We start from the raw sequence: 10,606 nt of genomic DNA, 5'->3' as shown, positions 1-10,606 counted from the left end.
TGAATTGTTTTTTTTTTTTCTTTTTGAATTCAGCTAAAGAGCTTGGATTGCGTGTGCGCCGTTTCTTCAGCAGGGTCGAGGAAGGGAGTCTGACGACACGGCTGGAATTCAGGGATGGTGCGCTGTGTGCTGCCCGCCACTGGCTTCTCGGGCTGAGAACAGCGGGGGACGCTGAGTTGATAAGAAACATCGGCTCCTCTCCAATAACAAACCAATCAGCCTCAGCGTTGGGGGCGGAGGGGGCTGTGAGAGTCAAAACAGGCAGCCAGAGGAAGTCTAAGGAGAGAGAGGCAGCCAGCAACGCAAAAGGTGGGTAAAGTAGAGGGCAGTGCCAAGTGACTTACTGGAGATTCAGCTTCACGCTGGCTTTCATTGTACTGATTTGATCAGCGACACTTAAATGCGGTCTGGGAGCTTCACACCAGAGAGTGTAGCTGTCATCTTTTGGTCATATTTTATAAAACTTGATGGCTCGGTGCTGAAATGGGAGCTGTGCAGTCCTGTCAGGTGTGATGGCCTCTTTGTGGACTTGAGGTAGGCTTCTTTATTTCTCTTAGGGAGAGCAGAGGAGAGTGGATTATGTGATAGCATCTACTGGTGAATTCTGTGCTGCACTTGGAATATTTCTATTGTATTATTATATTGCATTGTTCTGTTCTGTGTATTGCATTGTATTGACCTCCTGTTTTAACACCCAACCTAACTACCCGGAAAGGGGTCTCTCTTTGAACTGCCTTTCCCAAGGTTTCTTCCATCTTTTTTTTTTATATGTTCTTATCTTCTTAGAGCAGGGTTGGTAACTCCAGTCCTGGAGGGCCGCAGTGGCTGCAGGTTTTCATTCTCACCCTTTTCCTAATTAGTGACCAGTTTTCGCAGCTAATTAACTTTTTCCCCATCACTTTAATAGCCCTGCTAGAAGAGTTCAGCCCTCTGAATTGATTCCTTTTTTCATTAAATGATAGCCAAGCAGAAATGAGATGTGAAACGAGTGGACTCCATCCAATTTCACTCCAATCACTTTCTTAATGAGAAGCCAATTCTTTCTGTTAATTAAACCCGTTATTTAATTCCATGGCTTCTTGCTGCTCTCATTCTGCCACTGCACACATCTTGAAAACTGTTGTTTTTCTGTCCTTTCTAAGAGCACCAATGTCAAAATGTCGGTGAGATCAACCTTACCAAGACCATCACCTCTCTTTCTGTAATGGGAACAGGGGAGCTGGTCATGTGGTGGCTTGTTTTGTGTGTCATTATTGTTTGGCTGCTAATTAAAGAAAAAGAAACAACTATGGGAGGGCAGCATGGTGGCGCAGTGGTAGCGCTGCTGCCTTGCAGTTAGGAGACTCGGGTTCGCTTCCTGGGTCCTCCCTGCGTGGAGTTTGGATGTTCTCCCCGTGTCTGTGTGGGTTTCCTCCGGGCACTCCGGTTTTCTCCCACAGTCCAAAGACATGCAGGTTAGGTGGATTGGCAATTCTAAATTGGCCCTAGTGTGTGTTTGTGTGTGTCCTGTGGTGGGTTGGCTTCCTGCCTTGTGCCCTGTGTTGGCTGGGATTGGCTCCGGCAGACCCCCTTGACCCTGTGTTTGGATTCAGCAGGTTGGTGGATGGATGGATGGAAACAACTATGGGGCCTGAGTCAAGTTAAGTAAAAGAAGTAATTAGCAGCAAAAACTGGTCACTAATTAAGAAGATGGTAAGAATGAAAACCTGAAGCCACTGCGGCACTTGAGGCCTGGAGTTCGCCACCCCTGACTTAGAGAGTCAAGGCTGGCTTGGGGGTGGCTGTTAAAGCCCAATGCAGCACTCCTTGTGTGATTTTGGACTATGCAAAAAAATAAATTGTATTGTCATCCAACAGATGCTAACCATGTCCGGCCAGTACTTGGATGGGAGACCATCTAGAAAAAGCTTGGGTGTTTGTGAGGCCAGTAGGAGGCACTTAAAGAAGAAGAAATAAATTGTATTGTACTGTAATGTACTGTACTGTACTGTACTGGGGTGGCATGGTGGCGCAGTGGTAGCGCTGCTGCCTCGCAGTTAGAAGACCCGGGTCCTCCCTACGTGGAGTTTGCATGTTCTCCCCGTGTCTGCGTGGCTTTCCTCCCACAGTCCAAAGACATGCATGTTAGGTGCATTGGCGATCCTAAAATGTCCCTGGTGTGTGTGTGCCCTGTGGTGGGCTGGCACCCTGCCCGGGGTTTGTTTCCTGCCTTGTGCCCTGTGTTGGCTGGGACTGGCTCCAGCAGACCCCTGTGACCCTGTAGTTAGGCTATAGCAGGTTGGATAATGGATGGATGTATTGTACTGCAGGCTCACTAACTTACTCTCGATCAAACACCAAAAGTGATTTGCTTTACTGGTGTCAGCTGTGGGATGCTTTTCAAAGGAATGAGGAATTTAGAAAAATGAAACATCTTGTTTCTTGGCTCATTTATAGGCTCCACATAGGAAGGCACAAGCTTACTGACAGGCTTCTAGATACAGAACAAAGGTGCCACTGTTAATCTTTTACATGAATGGTGAATTCAGCAAATGAGACTCTAATTGTTTGCTCCTGTTTTTTAACGATGTGATGATTTATTTATGTGCTCCACCTTGGACGGCACAAACTAATTGCCATATTTGTAGACATAAACCAGCAGTGGTTTCTACCAGCAAGGGGATGTCTTTTACATAAATGGTGAATTCAGCAGTTGAGACTTGAACAGAGCTCAGATTGTAAGTCTGGGATGATAGTACCCCCTTTGTGGTAATTTGACAATAAAGTTTCCCCGATTAGCATTAGTAGTATTGTAAGAGCCATTTCCTAGTTACATAAGATTCATAAATGTTTTACTAAATCTATTCGAGGCTCCTATAACTCCCATCAGTTGAATAGAATTGGTATATTCTAGCTATTTCTAAGTTCTCTGACTAAACATTATTCGCAGTTAGCGATCAGCCTTGCCACGTGTAAAGTGTAGAGGGCACACAGTTTTAAACTGGGCCTCTCATGCCTTTTGAGCCTTGCGCACCTTGTGTGCGTGTTTTGTGTGTCAAGTAACATGTAAGACAAAGCACTTAATTGAAAGTGCTGGGCTGTATGCTTAAAGTGTACAGAAGGAGAAGTACTTATAGAAATAACTAAAAAAGCTAAGTTTACAGAAGATACATTTTTCCTTTATTTGCCTTTAATTCTACGTGTGTAACAACTTTTTTTACTTTATTCTTGTGTGGATTACTTGTTTTGAATTTTCATGAAATATTTCAAAGCAAACTTTTGGACTGAAAGATTTCTTTTGGCCACGTGTTTTATCTGTGCTTGAACTTGCCTTACACTCTGGCGGATACGAGGATGTCACATAGGAAAACAGAAGTTCATTGACTTATTCTAAGGCATGGATGCTGGTGTTAACAGTGGGATACCTTAAACCTAAATGGTAAAATTCATCAAATGAGCTCAAAGTGTGAGCTTCTTATGTGGATATGCTCCTTGTGGTCATCTGACAATAAAGCTTATCAGGTCAGCTGTCTGTTCCTGTGTTTTATTTGGATGATGGCACATTTGTGTGTGCTCCACATGGGGAAGAGGATGTGCTCGCCCTCCCTTGTCTATTGTCGGCTAAGCGAGTTTCTCTCTCGTTTGTCTTTCCTCGGCAGTTTCACTTTGGTGATGGAGTCGCTTTCTTTAATCTTCATGCTGTAGTCACGTTCGTCTTTCTTCTTCCGACTCGTTAACTTTGGGCCACCTTGCCGGTTCTTTGAGCTTGATGCTGTAGCCTCGGAATTCCGGGCCGGAAGACGTTTATATATAAGACTAGCAAAATACCCGCGCTTCGCAGCGGAGAAGTAGTATGTGAAAGAAGTAATGAAAAAGAAAAGGAAAGATTTTGAAAATAACGTAACATGATTGTCAATGTAATTGTTTTGTCACTGTTGTGAGTGTTGCTGTCATATATATATACACACACACACATATATATATACACATATACATATATACATATATATATATATACATACATATATACATATATATATATACATATATATACACATATACATATATATATATATACACATATATATATATATATATATATATATATATATATATATATATATATATATATATATATATATATATATATATATATATATATATAGGCAAGCAGTCCTGGCCCAGATGCAGCAAAACAGGCCCAAACCACCATGTTTCACAGATGGGATAAGGTATGGAAGAGATGGAATGCAGTGTTTTCCTTTCTCCAAACATAACGCTTTTCATTTAAACCAAAAAGTTCTATTTTGGTCTCATCTGTCCACAAAACATTTTTCCAATAGCCTTCTGGTTTGTCCACGTGATCTTTAGCAAACTACAGACGAGCAGCAATGTATTTTTTGGAGAGCAGTGGCTTTCTCCTTGCAACCCTGCCATGCACACCATTGTTGTTCAGTGTTCTCCTGATGGTGGACTCATGAACATGAACATTAGCCAATGTGAGAGAGGCCTTCAGTTGCTTAGAAGTTACCCTGGGGTCCTTTGTGACCTTGCTGACTATTACACGCCTTGCTCTTGGAGTGATCTGTGTTGGTCGACCACTGCTGGGGAGGGTAACAATGGTCTTGAATTTCCTCCATTTGTACACAATCTGTCTGACTGTGGATTGGTGGAGTCCAAACTCTTTAGAGATGGTTCTGGGTTCTGCTAACTTTATCACTTGGTACATTTCTAGACCAAAGGCTCCTGTTGCATTGGTGTCAGCAGTGGGATGTCTTCCCCAGGAATGGCAAATTCAATAGTAACATATGAGTTTAAGCGTAAAGCCTGCTTTCAAAGGTGTGGTGATGTTACTCTTCATAGCAGGGTTGTCGAACTCCAGGTCTGGAGTGCCGCAGTGGCTGCAGGTTTTCATTCTATCCCTTTTCCTAATAAGTGGCCAGTTTTCACTACTAATTAACTCCTTTTCCGTTCATTTCAGTAGCCCTGTTTTTAAGAATTCAGTCCTCTGAATTGATTCTTTTCTTCATTAAATGGCAGCCAAACAGAAATGAGATGTGAAATGAGCCAACAGATGACCAGCTAAATTGGCACGTCAAACCAGCCAATGTCACTCCAACCAGTTACTCAATGAGAAGCCAATTCTTGCTGTTAATTAAGCCTGTTATTTAATTCCATGACTTGTTGCTTCTCTCATTTTGCCACAGCAGACATTTCCAAAACTGCCCATTTTTCTGTTTTGGTGACCTGAGAGATTAGCCTTACCGAGGCCATCACCCTTCATTATATTCAGATATTGTGTGGTGGGCACAGTTTAGCTGGTAATATGGCGGCTTGTCTTGTGTCTCATTATTGTTTGGCTGCTAATTAAGGACAGAGACAACTAAGGGGCCGGAGTCACGTTAACTAAAACGAAGGGTAAAGAAGTTAATTAGCAGAAAAAAAACAGGTCACTAATTAAGAAGATGGTCAGAATGAAAACCAGCAGCCACTGCGGCCCTCTAGGCCTGGAGTTTGATACTCCTGCTTTATAAGCTTATAGGATCATTATGGTCACATATTCAGCGTATGGTGGCACTCTTACTTTGCATGTGCAATTATCGGGCACCTTAAGTAGTGAGCGTAACTTCTGAGGTCATCTAAGAAACGTTTCCCTGAATAACGATTGCTTAATGTCTTGCTTTATGAAGAGAGCCACAGAGTATAAATTCTCTGGCACATTTTCAAGAGAAGAACAGCAGACAGCAGGACTCTGGCACACTGGTGGCAGTGGTGGGATTCCTTGGTAGGGTAGGAGACATCACAGCAGAATTATTCTTTGTTCAGCAGGATAGTCGTTCACAGTTGTGTTCTCTGAGAAGGTCAGAGGTCATTGAAGTTGTCTGGTGGAAAGAGATGATCCACAGCAGGGGTTTATCTGTCATTTATATGGTGCCTTTCTGCCACCGAAGCAGTGGAGGAAGCCTGTAGATGGCTGTGGCTGAAGAGTGGAGAAGTAGCCAATCTGCTGTCTGGTCACAAGCTGAGGCCTTGAGGAGTTCACCTTACTGAAAATATGGCCGGGGCATCAAAAGATGCAGTTACTCAGCTGTGTGTTATATAGTGACATCCATTAGTAGATACCCCCTTGTGTGTGTGTGTTAACAGAGGTAATTTTACACCCAGAAAAAAAACAAAGAAATTCAGAACTGAGTGGGCACAATTCAGTAGCTCTTGTTCATTTCACCAAGACACAGCCCACCCAGACAACCCTTCAAAAGCAGCAGGCTGTTTTCATTGTCATAGTTTATATTTATGTGATCTGGTCCATTGTGTACATGTAGCCTCTTCTACATCTTTACACCTGCCCATCCTCTGTTGAGTTCTGTGGCATCTGTGGTGGCAGCTGGCATGAATCGACTCCTCTGGACAGGCACACCATTCTGTTACTCTGATGTGATTTGACTTTTATCTCAGACTATCACTCCTCAATAAGAAAGGTGCTACATGCAACAAAGTTTGGTTGGTTAATTGAAACGTTGTCTCAGTGATTGATTGATTGATTAGTTGGTTAGTTATTTAATTGATCAATTAGTTGATTAATTAATTATACACAGCATTAAAGAAACGGGATGCCCCACAGTTGTTGGACCCCACGTTGTGGAATCTGTTGATGAAGAGAGATTCACGGATCTTGACTTTGCTGATGATGCTGTGATCTTCAATGGAGACTCTGATCAGGGCTCTCGAGAGACCGAACGAGGGGTCTGAGTGTCTGGGCTTGTGAGTGTCCTGAATAAAAACCAAAGAGCCAGGCCTTTAATAACCTCTTGGGCACGACCATCAGCAGTGTGTCTGTCTGCAGAGAGAGTGTCGACCTTGTTGAGAGGTTTACTTACCTTGGCAGTGACATTCATGTCTCTGGTGACTCCTCCTTTGAAATCAGTAGATGGATTGAGAGAACATGGGGATCATGAGGTCACTGGAAAGGTGTGTGTGGCGCTCCTGATATCTCGGCAAAAGGACGAAGGTCCAAGTCTTTAGAGTCCTGCTGCTATCTGTTTTGTTATATGACTGTGAGACTTGGACACTATCCAGTGACCTGACATTGACTCTTTGGAGAATCTTTGAAGTCCCGAAAGGGGCACATTACCTGCATTGTGAGGGAGCGTCTGTTACGGCACTATGACCATGTGATGCGATTCCCCGAAGGTGATCCGGGCTCGCAGGACCCTCATTACTGAGTACCCGAGTGGCTGGACCAGACCAAGGGGTCGCTCACGTAACACATGGCTGCAGCAGTTAGAGGGTCATTTCCAGAGGGTGGCACTGGACTGCATGTCTGCCAGAGGGGGATGCCAACCGGGATCCTGAGCTGTTTCATCGTGTGGTGGGTGCGGTAACGTGCTGTACCAGTGTATGCTCCCTGAACTGACCTGAACCGATTTAAGAAATTTGCGCTGATCTGTTTGCCAATTGAGTGCCTTATGAATGCCTTAACCATTTAAGGAACTGTTTATGTATGAAAGGCTTTTTAGATTAATAGCCTGGGAAGAGCTTTAGTCGAGAGCGATTTGTGTCTAACAATATTAATATTCTGTAGCTCGTCTTTCTTTCTACTTTATGCAGTGACACACATTGTTAATATTTTGTTATGCTTATAAAATATCAAATTTGAAGTCACATGATCTTCTAAATCTAAGGAGGATTTCAGGGGATGAAAAGCAGAGTTGTGCCTCGCTGTTGTCGTCACTGCCTATGAAAATCTGTACATACTGTGAAACTCTATTTTTAAATTCATTTATTTAATTATTTGTATATTTTTCTATGTTTTTATATATATATATGGGCTGGCACCTGGGGATTTATTCCTGCCTTGTGCCCTGTGTTGGCTGGGAATGGTTCCAATAGACCAACCGTGACCCTGTGTTAGGATATAGCGGGTTGGATAATGGATGAATGGATATATATATATATATATATTGTGGTCTCCGGCCGGGACGCCCAGGAGGACCAGAGGAGGGCTTGTGCCTCTTCCAGACCGCGAGGGGGCATCCGTCCTGGTTATGTTGGGGTACACGGGTAGAGGGCTTGGAAGCCCAACCCTGTAGGGGCCCGTGGCCACCGCCAGGCGACGCCCAGGTGCATGAGGAACCCTGGAGTCCAGCACTTCCGCCACACCAGGAAGTGCTGGGGGAAGACGACAGGGGACACCCGGATGGCTTCGGTGCGCGCGGCACTTCCGCCACACTGGGGTGTGGCTAAGACTGATTGCCGGGAAGCAGCTGGAGCCCATCCGGGTTCCTATAAGAGGGGCCGCCTCTCTCCAGTCATTGGTGGATGTCGGGCGGTAGTAGACAGAGCTGGAGAGAGGACTGGAGGCGGCCAGGAGAACGGCACAAGGACTGTGAGGCCTGGACTTTTGGGGGAACGGTGCAGAAGGCACTGGGTAGTGCACTGAAAATATAATTGTAAATATTGTAAATAAAAGTGTGTTGGGTGAACTTACGATGTCCGTCTGTCTGTGTCCGGGCCAGCGTTCACAATATGTATATATAGCCAGAAGAAGAATTACAATTTTACTGATATACTACAACACCTTAGCTCTGCTCTGCTAACCCAGGTGTCTTTTTATTAAGATGGATTAAAAATAAAATAATTTTCTCCGACCTGCTGCAAATCAGGGACATGAGAACCTATCTTGTTCAGCCCAAGATGGCGTGATAGTTCATCATGTGGTCCATTCACTCACATGCCCATACTGGAACATTTTCAAATCACTAGTTAGGGGAGAAGGAGGGAACCCACACAGGACATGGATTAGGGCAAGCGCACTCCACACAGACAGCAACCAGATATGGAATTTGTACACAAAAGGGGGGAATCCAAGAAAAGGCCATGCCATCCACTGTGCCACCAAGCCCCTCAACTGTAAAATATATTCTATGCATGGTGACATTTTAAGAAATTGTTGATTCCAGATGTTCTGGAAATGTATGTTAAATAATTATGAGTTATCAAATTCAAGTTAACCAAGGGAGGTTTTTCATTAAGACAATACATGGCACTCTGTCAAGGACAACTTGCAGTATGACTTGAGTGTAAACGTTACATGAAATACGCACATTGTGTACTCTACAGAGCTCCACATTCCATCAAGAGTGGATACTTTGTTGCACGGTGACACTGAGCTGTGCTTTGACCTTTTAAATGGACCATTGGTGAGATGTTGTCCAAGTTTTATGCCGAGGACACAAAGGGATTGCCACATGAAGTATGCAAAAAGAGAAATGTGCAGCATTCAGAAAATATAAGCTTGTTTTATATTTATGTTCTCATTTTAATTGATTTTGAAGTGTTAAAAAGCACTAACTGAACTAAGTTACTAAGGACATCTTGTTATTGGCTAGAGCTTTAGAGTGCTTCATTTGCATATAACAGAATGAGGCGGCATCTGCAGTTACATTTCGGATTCTCTGCTCCCTGTTGACAACCTAACTGACCACCCTGATCCTCCTTCCAATCGATGGGAGATGCGTGAAGGGGAAGTCCTCAAGGTAAGTGGTCCTCTGCTTCTGGTGGACACCACTCAGGGTTTGGGTTAGGGTTATGAAAGACACTATAAAATAGATAGATAGATAGATAGATAGATAGATAGATAGATAGATAGATAGATAGATAGATAGATAGATAGATAGATAGATAGATAGATAAGGCAGTATATAATAGATAGTGTGGTGGATTGCCGGCATTTTACTCCGGCCCTCACCCCCTGGCCGCTAGGAGGAGCTCTCCCGAGAGCATATACGGGCCCGAATTCCAGCAGGGCCTCATGGACTATGAAGTTTTTATACACAGCCCTGCTGGATACCTTGGGGGCCACTGGGAGTCGCTGTCGGGAGGCCAATGGACTCATTTGGGCACCATGACCCGGAAGTTCGTCACAGGAAGAGCGACGGGCTTCCAGGGTGAAGAAAAGTACTGATTACCCTGACCCGGAAGGAATAAGGACTTGTGGACTGTTGGGCAGAAAGACTTCCGGGTCAGGAGGAATAAAAGGACTCTGGGAACTCCCAAACAACGAGCTGAGCTGGGTGGTAGGAGGGCAACGCGTCTGGGAGTGGAGGATTGTGATTATTATTGGTTATTTGTTGTTATTGTGATTTATGAATATAGTGGAGTGAAGGGTGCTTGGTGCACATTATTATAATAAATATAATTATTGTGGCAATTTTACCAGGTGTTTGGCGTGGTACCTGAGGGTTCAAGGGAGCACTACTGCCCCCTACTGCGACAATAGATAGATAGATAGATAGATAGATAGATAGATAGATAGATAATGACTAGATATGAATGGTATTATATTACACACATAAATATACCTGAACGGTATTATATAATACATATAAATACAGGTAAAATTCAGTTATAACGTATATCTTTACAATGGAATTTTCATTACAATGAAGTATTTTTATGGTCCAGACAGTTTCCCCATATGACACGAGTCTATAGAAATCTCGTTACTACAAAGTACATTCAGCAGAAATTTTCATTACAACAAAGTGCACAAAAGATCTTGAAATGCCTGAATGAATCATTTGCAGAGCAGTTAGTTCTGTGGTCGCAGCTCAGTTGTGCACAATGA

At 43.6% G+C, this 10,606-nt stretch overlaps 1 protein-coding gene across 4 annotated transcripts in view; it reads left to right on the top strand.

Annotated features, from left to right (window-relative positions):
* The first annotated feature begins 232 nt into the window (after nucleotides 1–232).
* Nucleotides 233–10,606, top strand: part of LOC120522806 (potassium voltage-gated channel subfamily E member 1-like) — a 31,486-nt gene continuing 21,112 nt past the window's right edge. For 2 of the 4 annotated variants that reach the window (XR_005632522.1, XR_005632519.1), the window contains exon 1: nucleotides 316–534. The gene's annotated coding sequence lies outside the window, so the exon portion shown is untranslated. The other 2 variants (XR_005632521.1, XM_039743498.1) reach the window with 2 other exon arrangements.

This window comes from Polypterus senegalus, chromosome 2, assembly GCF_016835505.1.
Source record: "Polypterus senegalus isolate Bchr_013 chromosome 2, ASM1683550v1, whole genome shotgun sequence".
Taxonomy (NCBI): domain Eukaryota; kingdom Metazoa; phylum Chordata; class Cladistia; order Polypteriformes; family Polypteridae; genus Polypterus; species Polypterus senegalus.
This window is presented reverse-complemented; position numbering and strand designations above follow the sequence as displayed.